General features: G+C 34.3%; 1 protein-coding gene across 4 annotated transcripts in view; it reads left to right on the forward strand.

Moving 5' to 3' along the window:
* Positions 1–17,239, forward strand: part of PCDH9 (protocadherin 9) — a 953,506-nt gene that overhangs the window by 405,832 nt on the left and 530,435 nt on the right. The gene's annotated exons all lie outside the window — the stretch shown is intronic.

Consider the following 17,239-nt stretch of genomic DNA (forward strand, 5'->3'; position numbering starts at 1 on the left):
AATCCCAAACTTCGGGAGGCCGAGGTGGGTGGATCACCTGAGGTTGGGAGTTCAAGACCAGCCTGGCCAACATGGAGAAACTCCATCTCTACTAAAAATACAAAATTAGCCTGGCGTGGTGGCACATGCCTGTAGTCCCAGCTACTCGGGAAGCTGAGGCAGGAGAATCGCCTGAACCAGGGAGGCGGAGGTTGCAGTGAGCCGAGATCGCACCATTGCACTCCAGCCTAGGCAACAAGGGTAAAACTCCATCTCAGAAAAAAAAAAAAAAAAAAAAAAAATTCCCATATAATCTTTCATTTTTAATAATACCATTATCAATTTCGTTATATGGTTGTATATAAAACCTAATAGAGATAAACATCCTTACTGTATCTGAGTGTGGCAGAAGGTATACTTTTAATGCTGCTCATATATATATATATATGTGTGTGTGCGTGTGTGTGTGACCATTTTTTCTTCCCCACATTGTTATTATTATTACTATTATTTTATGTATGGCTTACAAGGAGCAATCATTGTAATTCTCCGAATTATGTTTAATAAGTTATTCAGTGTATTTTTGAAATGTTTTCATTGTTCTGTGTTTCTCCCTCTCTGTCTCTTTTTCTTAATATATTGTATTAATATTTACTAAGACAAGACAGTGATTTATGGACATTTAAATTAGTTTAGCTTTGTTCTGCTGTTCTAAAACATTGTGTACTATCTGATAGACTTTAAGAAAACAGTGCTTTTCCAGGATGATTTATGATATGCGGTATTGTTTATAGATGTCCATGGCTTAACCTTGAAAAGTCAGTTAAGTGACACAATTAAGAGAGATATGAATAGTGGTAGAAAAAGCATGTACTCTTGATAAGTGGGGGTAAACCTAGTATTTGTTATTCCTGTTGGTAATATTGTAATTAGTATGGTTTAGAAGTTTCATTTTTATGGTTATAAATTCATATCACTCTTCTGCAGTGGTTACATCAGTGGAATGCAGAAGTTATCATGCTTTGGGGATGAAAATTAGCTATCACATAGAACTTTGGAAGTTCCAAATAGTGCCTTGATTTCCTTTCTTATTCTGTGAGGTTACTGATTTTCACTTACGCTTTCACTGATGCTCAGCCCTATAGTTATTAGTACTTTCTCGTTTTAAACTTAGTATTCTGTGTTTTTCTTTTATTTTGTCTGCCAGTATTTTTCTTAGATGTTACTTCACATGTCAGTTTGAATTTAATTTATCAGTGGCTATATTTGTGATTTTATCTGTAAAGAAACTGGACAGAGAGAAGATGGGATCTATTTTTATATTTTTTATCAAAATAAAAAAATAGGTAACTTTTTAAAAAAAATTAATACATTTTAAGAAAATATATAAACCCGGGGGTAGGTTTCTTATCTTTTGTCCTTTCTGGTGTATCTCTAAGTATCCCATAGGGATTGGGAATGTAAAAGACTATCATCCTCATTGTCCATGGTCATCCTCTAGGTGAGTCTTCCTTACCCATCAGTTGACATTTAAAGTGACTCCACTGCTTACAGTTGAACATGGACAAAATATGAACTCTGATTCTCTTTCCACCAGCTGTCAAAATCTTTGTGTAAGTTGAACCATCTCTCATGAATGATGCAAAGTTACCTGGTTGCTCTAGGTGTTTGGAAGGCTTTCTTCTTCACTCTATACATCCTAACCATCAACAAGTCCTGCCAACTCCACCTTCAAAATTTAGCAGTTGCCTGAAACTTTCCCTCACTTCAACCGCCACCACCACCACCACCCACGTCCAACTCATCACCATCTGCTGCTTAGAGTATTAGTAGAAGCCTCTGAGAGCCTTTATTTTTCTCTTCGCTATTCATCTTCTATAATGCCTCAAGTGATTCAGTAACTGCTACCTATCTAAGCTTTCTTTTTCTTTTTGCCATTTTCCTCTGCATTAGTATCCTATTAGCACTGTAACAAATTGCCACAAACTTAATGGCTTAAAACAATACAAAGTTATCTTACGGTGAGGAAAGTCAGAAGCCCAAAATCAGTTTCACTGAGCTAAGATCAAGGTATTAGCAGGGCTTGGCCCTTCTGGGTGTTATGGGGAGAATCTCATTACTTGCCTTTTCTTGCTTCCCGCATCCTTAGCTGTTGACTCCTTATTTACATCACTCCAACCTCTTGCTTCATATCTCCTACCACTCTTCTATAGTCAAATCTTCCTCTGCTTCCATGCTATAAAGATACATATGATTACAAGTATATTCCACCCTTACAATCCAGAATAATTCCCTCATCTCAAGATTCTTAATCATATCTACAAAGTCCCTTTTGTCATATAAAGTAGCATTTACAGGTTGTAGGGATGAGGAGTCATTATTTAATTTAACACGTCCTCTGAACTGCTCTGCTGAAACCAAAGCTAGTTTCTTTAGCAAATCGAGGTTTTATAGCCTCCAAGTTGTTCTGTTTGTTGTTATTTTTCAGTCCAGAATATGATTAGTCTCATCCTTTAAGTCTCTGCTCAAAGCCACTTCCTCAAAAAGATCTTCTCTGACTATATGTTTTAAAAATCTTCCTTTCTTCCTACTCTTTAGTTTTGTGTTATTTTCTTCATAGTTCATATAACACTAATATTTTCTTTTTTTACTATCTTATTGCCTTCACCACCCTAAGGTCATAGCATTTGTTCTGTTCATTGAATCATTTCCTGGATTCACAGTACTGGCAAGGACACAGTAATCTCATAAATGTATATTGAGTAAAATAATATGCTATTCCAATTATACAGGTAAGTAAACTACCTAACAGGTGTTAATGAAATTATTTAACGTCATGGAACTATTAGTGGCAGAACTGAGATTTTGTCTCAGACATGTCTGACCTCAAAAACCTACATTCTTTATATTATCTCTTTTATTAATGGACTCGATTAACTTTATCCATGGCCTTTATAATGTATCAACATAAGCCACAAGAAGAAAGAACCAAAACCAAAAAAACAGATCATTTTTTGATGTGTTTTTGAAACACATCTTTTCAGGAATTCTGGAGAATGATATTTTTGATAAGCAGTCTTGGAAACCCTTTTTGTTTTTTTTTTCTGACATTGTGCCATTTTGGAATCCATTCCATGACTCTGAGGTGGATACAGGCACAGGAAGTGACTTCTGTAAGTTTTTGAATATGTTATACAATATGTTCTTAATATTCAAGCTATCTTCAGATCACCCTACAAATGATTATGGAATGTTAAATATATTCATTCTTTGGGTAGTTTTTCACTGAAATCTTTAGTAAGTCTTTAGGTTTTAATTCAGTACTGCAAATATAAATTTATACATAAAATTGTTACTTTTTATTTATTATTTCTTTAAATATAAGCATTAATGACCTTATTCTATAATGCCATGTAGTTTGTGAGTTGTTTCGGCACCATTTATTGCATCAAGTTGTTTGTCTATCAGCCATATTCTTGAATCACTGCATTCATGTAGAGTAGTTGTTGGATGTAAGAGAAACTAGAATTTTATCATGTTGATTTTGTTTTGAAACATGCCTACCTTTATCATTTCCTTTGTAATTTTTATTAGCTATACAGATAATTTCATAAACTTATATTATGGTTTTTAAAAGCTTTTATAACACTATGCTATTAGTGTTAATTACAGTCCATACAATAAGGTTTACAATGAGTTCTTAATATTTCCCCAATATGGTAAGAAAAACATACCTGTTCGAAGGAAGAAAATATATATATATTTTTCTCACCTCCCTGCCCCCCCCGATCATTCAGTGGCAGACCAAATACAATGAGAACATTCCAGAACCACTTTTCTGTTTCACATTTTTAAAAATGCTAATAAATTTAGAATTAATTTAAAATAAAATTTTAAAATGACATGCTATTTCTCTTAACAATATAGACATCTTAAACCTTTTGGAATATTTTATTCTAGTGTAGTTTAACCCTGATTCACAATTTATAACCTATGCTGATAAGAGAAGTACCCTGCAGCTTGAGATACCTGGCACTGGGACACGAAAACAGCTGTAAAATCTCTGCTGTTATGAGGATAGAATCTTTTAGACAGATTTAAGAATTTCACTGGGGACACTTCTGGAATATGCCCCATTGTCTCACCTTGATCATTTTGCTGAGATGAAAATTTAATTTTAATATTTTAAAATATTGATGATTGGACTCTATATATATACACACACACACACTGTGTGTGTGTGTGTATATGATGGAGTTTCACTCTTGTCGCCCAGGTTGGAGTGCAATGGCATGATCTGAGCTGACTGCAACCTCTGCCTCCTGGGTTCAAGCAATTCTCCTGCCTCAGCCTACCAGGTAGCTGGGATTACAGGTGCCTGCCACCATGCCTGGCTAATTTTTGTATTTTTAATAGAGATGGGGTTTCACCACATTGGCCTGGCTGGTCTCAAACTCCTGACTTCAAGTGATCCACCCATCTTGGCCTCCCAAAGTGCTGGGATTACAGTCATGAGCCACCATGCCTGGCCTTAATATATATATATTTTTAACATTTAACTATATATATATATATATATATATATATATGTTATTTCAAAAAAAATGAGGGCAAAATTTTAAAATTAGCTCTAGCTACCTTTGACAAGTCAATAAGGATGAATTTATAAATTATTTTGAAAATATATTAGCTAAAGCAAGTATTTCTAAAATAGATTTAAATTATTTAAGTAGATTTAATATGCTTAAAGGAGATTCCATTTTTCTATTAAGAAAATCTTTTTAAAATGCTCTTTATTGAGATTATTCATTTTAACTGTACGATAAGTTATGAAAGAATTTTTTGATACCAAACAAGTAGGGCCCTATAAAACAAGTTTAGATTTCATTCAGTTTTGGAATCTATACAGTACTTGCCTAAGTAGAATGCTTTATAAATATTAGCTGTTTTATAAGTTTAGGTTGAATGGATGAACACATTTGATGTGATAACTACATAGAAAAGGAAATAAAAAATCTGACATTTTTGCTAACTAATATAGTGTCAAAAAATCAGTTTTGTTGACTAGAACAAGCCTTTTTATGGTCTGAAAATAAAATATACAATAAACATTGTGGACAATTGTATGAGTTCTGTATTGAGTTATTTAGAATATTTCATTTATAGCACCAATTTTGAGATGAACCAAATATATATTTTGAGGACAGGACAAGTTTTTAGCTGTATCTCAAAAACCAGTAAATTTTCCTGAAAAATCCATACATTATAATTTCGCAGTTAAACTCACATAAAGACGTCCTAAGGGAACCATCTGCAAATTATCATCTTCATCCTATACTGTGAAATGTCTACTTTTAAAAATCTGTCTATTTTTGCCTGCATGTTCACGGTACATATTAGTGTATGCATATACAATTCAATATTTTGAAGGAATTATCTTTATGTATTGTATTTTATACTGTTAGTGTAGTTCAGTGCATGTATATTCCGTTTCTCTTTTTCGTAAAAAAATTGCGCATGACTCAACATGCTGCCTTTATTAGATACATTATATGAAAATGGTGTGATCATCAAAAAGGCAATTCTTACACTTTAATATTTATGGAGAACTAAAAATGTATAAATATATATATATTTATAAAAAAGTAGAACTGCTTTTTTTCTGTTTGGCCTCTAAAAATAAATTCTCTAATATGTACAACTTTGGTACTGTTAAATTTATAACCTAATGAAGAATATGAGATAGATTACATTTCTATTTCTCAATAATTTTACATAAATTGAAAGTTTTCACTTATTTTTCTAAATATATGTATAATTATGTATTACAGTATCTAAAAAATACATAAAATATTTGTATATATTAAAATACACGTACAAGTTAACATTTTAAAATAGAGTTTTAAACACAAATATATTAGTAATTCCTATATAGTGCATATGTGATACTGCATATTTATTCAGAATTCAGAATATTCACTTGTTTTTATTTAATATATATCCCTTTAATATAATAAGAGTGTAAGTATGTTAATTATTTTAAACATTCAGAATATCATCCAGGTGCAGTGGCTTACACCTGTAATCCCAGCCCTTTGGGAGATGGAGGCGGGCAGATCACTTGAGGTCAGAGGCCAACATGGGGAAACCTCATCTCTAATAAAAATACAAAAATTAGCCAGGCGTAGTGGTGCATGCTTATAATCCCAACTACTTGGGAGGCTGAGGCCAGATAATCGCTTGAACCCAGGAGGAGAGGCTGCAGTGAGCCGAGATAGCACCACTGCACTCCAGCCTAGGTGACAGAGCAAGACTTCGTCTCAAAAAAAAAAAAAAAAAAAAATTCAGAGTATCACAAATTCAAACGAGTCTATTGTTTAGTATAGCTCTAGCACTGCATCATGGAAACTTCTGTTTATAATTATGACTTTCAACATGTCACAAACTGAAAGTATTTTCTTAATACTTTGGTATGAATATTGGTAATCCATAAAATATGTTCATTTAACTCTCATTTAACTTAATGAGATATGTCTGATTTACTAGCAATAATAAATAAATGTGAGAGCATGGTAAACATTGAAATCTACATGCCAAGAAAAAATAAATACATGAAACAATTAAATCTTATATGAATGTATATATAAGAGGAAAATCTTAATAGTTATGTGTATATATGAGTGTGTGTGTGTGTGTGTGTAATGGGTCAAACTTACTATATACTTGTAACTCTTGAAGAATGGAAATCCAAGGAACTACTGAGCTGAATCATGCTGATCTGTACCAATGTATTAAAAACCCTGATATAAGCTGAGGCATCAAATTCAATAATAAAAGAAACAGCTCTCAACATTTTATAAAAGCAATGTTCATATAGACAGCTATTTTACAGAGTAGTTAGTTGACATAAAAATCACATTGACAAACTCAGTAAGAAATTTGTGAAAATGAATGTGTAGCATAAAAGAACTGTCTCCAGGCAAAATTAACATGTTTCTTAGCTAAATCTTCCAGACATGTTGCTAATTATTTCCAGTTATGGTATGAAGGCACATGGGGAATTGAATGAACCATGAGAATCCTTGCATAAGAATAATAATTTCATATGAAAATAATTACTATATATTTTTATTCTTAATTTGGGGATTCTGGACACAGAATTTGTAGAACTACTTTGAAATTAGAATGACTTAATAAAAAATAGTTCCTGCATCATTTACCACTCCAAATTTATTTCTTTCAAAAAATAAATGGTCTGGCTTACTCTCTTAAGGATGCCATTTAAAATACTGACTTTTTCTATGAATACTTACTAAGTACTTGGTAGGAGATATGTTGTACCATTGCTAGTGAAGTATGACTCTTATGAGTTTGGCTTCCCAGAATGTCTCAGAGGAATATAAAATGGTCTGTTTAGCTTATATTTATATAAACCCTATTACTCTGTAAGGTTCCAAAAGAAATAGCTACTATATTTCCATGATTCAATTTTCCTCTTGTTGCCTATTTCTTTCTGATCCTCTGAAGTATCTTCATTTTTTTCCTGACCCACAGGTCTAAGATCTGAGTGAGAAAACATAATTGTACTTATTTATCCAGTGCAAAATACTGCTTTCAGCTGAACATAAAAATGGAGATCAACATTTCCACCTTTACTTATGACTATATAATAGAGAATTCAAAGTCACTAGTGATATAAAACATTTCCAAAATGTAAATAACTAGAAACATGGTGCAATATGAATCTGCTCTATAATCAGAACTTGGTATTCGAAGCTTATGAATAGAATAATTTTGTCAAAGGAGGGAATCTGTTTATTTATTTTTTAAATTTTAAGTTCAGGGAAACATGAGCAGGTTTGTTACAGAGGTAAACATTGTGTCATGGGGGTTCAATGTACAGATTATTTCATCACCTAGGTATTAAGCAGTATATCTATTAGTTATTTTTCCTAATCATTTTCCTCGTCCCGCCCACCACCCTCAAATAGGCCCTAGTGTGTTGCTCCCCTCTATGTTTCATGTGTTCTCATAATTTAGCTCGCATTTATATGTGAGAACATGCAGTATTTAGTTTTCTGTTCCTCTGATAGTTTGCTAAGGATAATGGCCTCCAGTTCCATCCATGTCCCTATAAAGGACATGATTCCATTCTTTTTAATGGCTGCATAGTATTCCATGGTGTATATGTACCACATTTTCTTTATCTAGTCTATCATTGATGGGCATTTAGGTTGATTCCATGTCTTTGCTATTGTGAATAGTGCTACAACATGCATGTGTCTTTATAATAGAATGATTTATATTCCATTGGATATATACTCAATAATAAGATTGCTGGGTCGAATGGCATTTCTGTCTTTAGGATTCGGAGCAATTACCACACTGTCTTCCATTATGGTTGAACTAATTTATATTCCCACCAACAGTGTATAAGCGTTACTTTTTCTAGGAGGAAACCTTTTAATACTCAATGAGTTAAACAGAAGATAGAAATCTAGGGGTATTGACTAAAAATATCCTTCTAGGAGTAAAGAAATAATAAGTTAAACCAAAACCTGCTTTTTATCTTGCAGTAGTATTTAGTATAGTACACAGTGTATAATATGGCTTATGTATTTTTTTGATGACTAAATTTGTCATTGAAAAGTCAGATAAGCATTTTAACCTAAATATTTACAAAATAGCTTATTGGAATAAGTTCAATATAAAAATGTATTGATTATTCGTTATGTCATATTTATCTTAAAAGTTACTTCCAATGAAGAGAAACAGGTAAGCATCCTTTTTGTTTACTTTAAAGCATCCATAATTATCTTTGCTATTGAACATCTTGGTTACCCTTTCTAATAAATTAGACTAAAGAGATTATTGTAAAACTTATTTATTTATTTTGAATTTATTTTTGAAAGGCAGTCTTGCTCTGTCTCCTAGGCTGGAGAGGAGTGGCATGATTACTGCTCACTGTAGCATCAACTCAAGTCATCCTCCCACCTCTGGGACCAGAGGCAGGTGCCACCATGCACTGCTAGTTTTTTTAATTTTTGTTTTTGTAAAGATGGAGTCTCACTATGTTACCCAGACTGGTGTCTAACTCCTGACCTCCAGCAGTCCTCTCGCCTAAGCTTCCCCAAGAGCTGAGATTACAGGAATGAGCCACTGTGCCTGGTCAAAAGTGTATTTTAAAAGTTACAACAGATACTCTCCCTAATTAATTATTTTTAAGGGACTCCCTGAAAGTCCAATGGGAATTGTCATCCTTTCATTGAATCATTTCCAATGATAAAGATACCATACTTTTTATCATAGTAAAAGTCATTATCCTCAACTCATCTGGACTGCAGTTGAGGAGGTAATCAAATCCCCAGCCCTTTCCTAAGGTCCTTCCAAGGTTAATCAGTTTAGTAAAGAAAGAGTCAAGCAAAAATACCTTTTGAAAGGTTGTTCCCCCGCCCCCCGCCCCCACCATCAATTACTTTGGGAAGAAGCAAGTGGAAAGTTTTACAATGGGGTACATAAGTAAATAATAAAGCTTGAATGGGCACCCTGTTAAAATTTGGGCACCTGATTAAATTTGGCAAACCAGTGGTTCTGGTAGCTTTCTCTTCTATGTATTTAGAATATGATTTCCCCAGTCAAGCATTTTATCTTTCCTATGCTCAGTTGGAGGGCCTGATGATCTGGAAATACACCTGTTGGTTTTGGCTATCCTCATGAACCCCTTCTTTGTAGGGCATTTTGTTGTCATCATGCATATTGACACCCATTTTAAGTTTAAACTAAACCCTTTGGATTTTCATTTGAAATAAATCACCACACCTTTTTGACAGAAAACATTGATTTGTCTTATATTTCTAGCTTGACCAGGATTTACAATATGGAAGGAGACTACAGTAAGTTATTAGTCTATTGATTTTATATATTCTTGATTTTAATTTTTTTATGTTCTTTCCTGCAGATACTGTGCCATAGCATATGAGTTTGAGATGTCATTTTCTGTGTTTATTCTGTATAAACACTTTTTCTAAAAACAAAAAATTAAATACTAATTAAATTTGGATTTGAAGTAAATCCTTCTCTCCTGAAAAACCTTATCAAAATGTTTTGAATTGAAAAAGTAAACAGAATAACTTAAACACCACTTAAAAACAGCAATACAAATATAAAATGGAATTTTTAGTCCTGCTTTTTTTTTACACATTTTAATTAAAATATATGTTTTCTCATTTGCCCAAGCTAGTGAATCCACCCATGGCTAGGAGAAAGGGACATAATTATACACTTAAATTTAATCAATATGCTGAAACCAGTCAAGAATTCAAACCTTGATAAAAACTTTATTCTAAAATGAAAATGTTATTAATGAAGAAAGCGAATTAAAACTGTCTATTGAGGGGGAAGATATATAGTTTAGAATCAGAAACAGTGATTTATTTGGATATACTTATTTTGGTCCCCAGTGTGATAGTTCTTCAGAATCTTAAAAATAATTCTTGGGATCAAATATTTATCTATATAAAAATAAAAATCAGACCGGGTGTGGTGGCTCTGTTGTGCCCTGAGTTCCGAGACCCCCCTCAAAGACGACCACCAGAAACTGAAGTCAAAGCCAAGTGGCTGGGATCACTTTATTGCAGGTTCGAACCCGGACCTCTCTCTGTACAGGCGTAGTCAGGAGGACAAGAGAGAGGTCCCCAGCACAGCTCAAGCCTACTTTTTGTAGTAAGGCACAAACAGGTTACAGAAGATTAGAGCATTTTTGCAGTTACAAGATTGGGATTGGTTGACATTTTGAAGTTTGAACATTCGGCAGTTTCTGATTGGCTCCCGCCCTTTTTTAAACTACAAACATCTAGGGTTTTTTTTTTTTTTTTTTAGACAAACTGCTTGCTTAACCATGGGTGGGAGGGGGGTGGTTTCGATTGAGCAAGCAGGGGGTACGTGACTGGGGGCTGCAAGCACCGGTAATCAGAACAGAACAGAACAGAACAGAACAGGACAGGGACTTTCACAACGCTTGTCCATACAACGTCTGGAATCTATAGATAACATAACCGGTTAGGTCAGGGGTCGATCTTTAACCAGGCCCAGGGTGCCTCCCGGGCTGTCTGCCTGTGGATTTCATTTCTGCCTTTTAGTCTTTTCAACTCCTGTAATCCCAGCACTTTGGAAGGCAAAGGCCAACAAACCATCTGAGCTCATCAGTTCAAGGCCAGCCTGGGCAACATGATGAAATCCTCTCTCTACAAAAACTTAGCTGGCAGTGGTAGCATGCACCTATGGTGCCACTTGTTAATGCTTAGAGGGCTGAGGCAGGAAGGTTGCTTGAGCCCAGGAGGTCAAGGTTGCAGTGAGCTGACATCATGCCATTGCGTTCCAGCCTAGGTGACAAAGCGAGACTCTCCCTCAAAAAGTAAATAAATAAGTAAATAAAAATAAATTTAAGTGCATAATACCATTGGTATGAAATTACCAAGGTAATTTTACTAAGAAAGTCTAAGTAGTAAATATTACAGTGATATTTTATAAAAATTATCATCAAAAATAGAAAATACTAAGGTATTTATATTTTCATTTAGCTTCCATCGATGAGTATTGTAAAACATGATGTAGAATATTGTGAAGGGTTAATTAGAGAAACAAGTTCAGTAATATGTATCAAACAGAAAGAGAATGAGAGGGAACACATTTTATACAAATTAACATTTCTAAATAAAATAGTATCCTTTACAGTATGTCTTCTGCACACTACCTTCTCTTAAAGGAGTTAATAAAATTCCAAAATTGTGTGACCTGATTATTATGCTATGCAGCCCTCGTGGAATTGGGTCCAGGACCCCAGGCAATACCAAAATCTGAGGATTCTCAAGGCCCTTATATAAAATAGCATAGTATTTGCATGTAACTCTTACACACTTTCCCATATACTTTGTCATCTCTATTTTAGTTATAATACCTAATATACGGTACCTGCTATGCAAATAGTTGTTTGATGCATTGCTTTTTAAATTTGTACTTTTTTATTGTTGTATTGTTATTTTTTGTTTTTGTTTTGTTTTGTTTTGGTTATTTTCAATCTACAGTAGGTTGAATCCGAGGGTGCAGAACCCTCTCATGGATAAGGAGGGCTGACTTACAGTCAGCTCACTTTATCCTTTACACATAAAATACCATCAACACACCAACACTTACCAAAAACAAAAACAAAAACAAAAAATCTTGTTTTACAAAAACTTGTGTCTTTCAACATAATTTCAACCCATGGGAATTTAAAATATTGTGCGTGCCACCACGCCATGCCACACTAATTTTTGTATTTTTAGTAGAGACAGGGTTTCACTGTGTTGTCAGACTGGTCTCGAACTCCTGATCTAGTGATCCGCCCACCTCAGCCTCCCAAGGTGCTGGAATTAGAGGCGTGAGACACCACACCCGACCCAAAATATTTGTTATATTACACCTAATTTTTGAAATACCCAAAGAGGAATTTATCCTCCTGCTCTCTGGAGAGGGTAGGAAGAGAACATTAATGCTAATTTAGACTAAAAAAAGGAATAAATTTAAAATACTGTGACTGTGAATGGTGAGTGTGAGTGTGTGTGTTGGGGGGAGAGAGAGAGAAAAAAACCACTTGTCTGCATACCCATATTCATGCACGGGTTCTACCTGGGCTATATTATTGCTTGATCATAGTCCTACTGATCTAGGACAGATTTAGCTTTAGCGTGTTTGTTTCATAGACACCTGTGCCATCTAATCTAGGGCCAGATCACAGTGTCCTGGAAATAGTGTGCAGTCTCTCCCAGATGTTTATGTTCCATTCTGCACACCTAATATTTATATGTATTTGAAATAGTTAATTTCTTCACACTTCAATTTTCTACTTTTTGAGATGGAATTATAATTGCTTAGAATTGCTTTGTTTACATAAATTATTTATGTAAAGCACCTGTCATAATGCCTAGTGGCACTCAATGAACTTTTTCCTAAACTTTGAAATAATGTCATGGAAAGTAACTGCATTTGTATTAGAGAGAGTTATGTTATATCATTAGGAGGACAAGTCCAATGTAGTATTTGTTCTTAATCTAAGAGTTCAATTTATAGATCCAGTGCATTTGAAGCTGGTGTTTTTTTTTTTAACTTTCATGATAGGTTCGGGGTGCATGTACAGGTTTGTTATATAGGCAAATTACATATCGTGGGGTTTGGTGTGCAGATTATTTCACCACCCACATAATAAGCATAGTACTTGATAGGTAGTTTTTTTGATCCTCACCCTCCTCTGTCCCTCCACCCTCAAGTAGGCCCTGATGTCTGTTTTTCTTTTCTTTGTGTCCATATGTAGTCCATGTTTAGCTCCCACTTATAAGTGAGAACATGTGGTATTTGGTTTTCTGTAACTGTTAGTTCACTTAGGATGCTGGCCTACAGTTCCACCCGTGTTGCTGCAAAGGACGCGGTCTTGTTCTTTTTATGGCTGTGTAGTATTACATGGTATATATGTACCACATTTTCTTTACTCAGTGTACTCTTGATGAGCATTTAGGCTGACTCCATGTCTTCACTATTGTGAATAGTTCTGCAATGAACCTACCTGTGCATGAATCTTTGTGGGAGGTCAGTTCATATTCCTTTGGGTGTATACCCAATAATGGGATTGTTGGGTTGAATAATGGGATTGCTCGAATTCTTTGAGAAATTGCTGAACTGCTTTCCACAATGGTTGAACTAATTTACATTTCCACCAGCAGTGTATAGTGTTCTCTTTTCTTCACAAACTTGCCAGCATCTGTTATTTTTTTGACTTTTTAATAACAGTCATTCTGACTGGAGCGAGATGGTATCTCATTGTGATTTTGATTTGTATTTTTCTATTGATTAGTGATGTTGAGCGTGTTTTTCTCATATGCTTGTTGGCTGTGTGTATCTCTTCTTTTGAAAATTGTCTGTTTAGGTCCTTTGCCCACTTTTGAATGAGATTATTTGTGTTTTTGTTTGTTTTACTTGTTGATTTGTTTAAGTTTCTTATAGATTCTGAATATTACACCTTTGTGGGATGCGTAGATTGAAAATATTTTCTCTCATATTGTAGGTTGTCTGTCTACTCTGTTGATAGTTTCTTCTGCTGTGTAAAATCTTTTTAGTTTAATTTGTTTTCACTTGTTAATTTTTGTTTTTGTTTTAATTGCTTGTGGTGTCCATGTCATGAAATCTCTGCCAAGTTCTATGTCCAGAATGGTATTTCCTAGATTATCTTCCAAGGGTTTTCTAGTTTCAGGTTTTACATTTAAGTCTTTAATATATCTTGAGTTGATTTTACAATGTGGTATAAGGAAGAAGTCCAATTTTCAATCTTTGCATATGGCTAGCTAGTTATCCCAGCACCATTTATCAAATGAGAAGTCCTTTCCTCACTGGAAGCCGGGTATTTTATTAGGAGCCCAATAATGGACATTTGGAGTATTGTAACCAGAGACATAAATGTTAAGTTTTTGCGTGTGTGTATCAAACCAAGATGTTCCAGTTATGGTTGAATAAAAGGTGTCTATTATTATACTAATTTGATATGTATTTATTTTGATAAAATTATAACCCTTTACAATAATGGCATAGTCTTTAATAGCTTTTACATTAATATCTAAGGATATTTCAGAATATAGCATTAGATACTGTACATTTTTCTTATAAACTTCAACATTAATTAATAATAGCCTAATAAATTTCTGCTAAAGATAATTATAAGGGGAAAATAAAAAGTTAGGGTGCAGTTGCTGGAGCTTAAATTTCCATGGTGATTATTTGTAATTACTCTGAGAGAAGTTATTGAATCCATTCTGAACAGGCCCATTTATTTGGAGGGCACTACTTTCTTAAATCTCATCTTTTAAACTTTTTATTAACTAAAAAAGAGCATTAAGTACCTCCATAAAATATTATGTGTTGACTTTTCAGATGCTAATAGCCTTGGTGTCTACTTTTTCCTGTCCCCAGTGGATAAGCTGAAAAGTAGTAGCATTTGTATGTTTTACTTCAGTGCTACATTTACACATTAATGTGACTGTTTTACTAATTAGGACTAAGCTGCTGGTAGTTTGTGTGTCACTTGCTGTACTCTTTCCTGCTGGTATTTTAAAGTCTGTGCTTTGGTAGTCACCTTTACTATTTTTCAACTTGACCTCTGATATTTTTATTTAGACCAACTCTCTAAAAAGTCTAGGTTATTTCTGAACCTGAATTTTACTATATTGTGCATAATAACACACTAATCCTTGTTCTTTTATAAGAACACTCGAAGGACCATTTGTCATATAGTATATAGTACACCATGGTTGACAACAATGGTTAAACTGTTATATTTGATAAAGAACAGAATAACAGGAAAATTATACTGAGTAATACCTAAATAAGCACCATAAACTAATACATTATCAAATGATATCTTTTTTCTTTCAGATTTTTATTTATATGTACAATAAAATCCAGATAAATACTGTTTATGTTTATCTTGATACCTGTTTCCTTCCTTCCTCCCTTCCTTCCTTCCTCCTTTCTTCCCTCCCTTCTTCCCTTCCTCCCTCCCACCCTTTCTCCCTTCCTTCCTTCCTCTCATCTCCTTCATTTACACATTCAACATATATCTGAGTATCAACTGTACACCAGGGATTACACAGTGATAATCTCTATTATTAATATTTTGGTAAAATAATAGGATACATCCACTTTTCTTCATGCTTCCCTTGCTTATGGTTACATTTGATTCAATTTTTACTGCTGTCGGATTACTTTAGGCATTCCGAGAGCTGTAATGCCTTGAGTCACTGTCTCTGTTCCAGTACATCATATGAATCAGCCAATGGTAGTGATCTTTCTTACCGACCAGTGAAAAGAGTTGGCACTGGTTAAAAATCAGTCCCCACAATCATCACTGATTCAATTACTCATGCTCCTGTCAGGAAATAGGAAAATGAACTGTTCCAGATGAACAATCTGCACTTACAGGTGTGAGGAACTACACGGATTGTCTGATGGAGGGAGAGAGGTTTGCTCTTTTGGAGATCTATCCCCATTTTGGATGCTACAGAGTGAAAAGCCTGAAAATGATTAGCCATGGATTTAGGATGGCGTTGGGACAAGCTGGTGCCTGTGATTGTTGCCATCAGAGTCATAAATGTCAGGGAATGATGTTACCACTTGGCTTTTATAGGACAAAATAAAGTTTAATCCAAAGAACAATGACGGAACTAAATAAACCTATTCCTAATTATTTCCTAAACTTTATTTTCTCTTCTGTAACAACTACACTGTGGTCACTTGGTCATCAGATAAGTCCTTTTTATGTATGTTACTGCTCATGGAAATAACATTCCATAACTAGATGTAGTACTCTGCCTTGTTCTATTTTATGGTATTTAGTTGCTCTGTTTCTTGCACATACTTTTTTAATCCCTGCAGGCTCCAGCAGTGCCCTAGGCAGTGAAATCAGAATAGAAAATGAGTTGCTTCTAGACAAATCAGGTACATTTTTATGTGAATAATTTATTCCTTTGTATCATCAGAGTACATTAATTTGTGCGTTTGACACAGTGATTTATCAGTGTCTATTCTTTGTCATTTAAATATTAGAATCCTACTGACCCAATAAGATTTGGTTGGAATGGTGGTTAATCCTTCTATCGTCTTTTTCTTTGTTCTGTTTTTCCTTAGATATCTAGTTTAGTACTATCCAATTCTCATACAATTTATTGTATAGTAATGTTAGGGATTTTTATTCCCATGTTTTATAGGTTGTCACATTATATATGTTGGCACTGCCTTTTCTTCCATTAAAATCTTTCATAGTTATTATGCTTATCCTGAAAGTTCTGCGCATAAGAAAATATTGAAAGAAGAGGCTCAATCCATAAGCAATTTTAGAAGCATGAGAATGATACAATGGACTTTGGGGACTTAGGGGGAAGAGTGGGAGAGGGTGAGGTAGAAAAGACTACAAATTTGGTGCACTGTTTACTGTTTGAGTGATGGGTACAGCAAAATCTCACAAATCACCACTAAAGAACTTCCTCACGTAAACAAATGCCGTGTGTAACCCAGTAACTAATAGGAAAACAAATACCTTAAAATATATTTAATTATATTTTACTACTTACTCTAGCTAGGCTTGTGAAGATATTTTGGGTCACAAACTTTGTAACCAAGGAAAAGAAAGGAAAGAAGGAAGGAAGGAAGGAAGGAAGGAAGGAAGGAAGGAAGGAAGGAA

This window comes from Piliocolobus tephrosceles, chromosome X (genome assembly GCF_002776525.5).
Source record: "Piliocolobus tephrosceles isolate RC106 chromosome X, ASM277652v3, whole genome shotgun sequence".
NCBI classification, from domain to species: Eukaryota; Metazoa; Chordata; class Mammalia; order Primates; family Cercopithecidae; genus Piliocolobus; species Piliocolobus tephrosceles.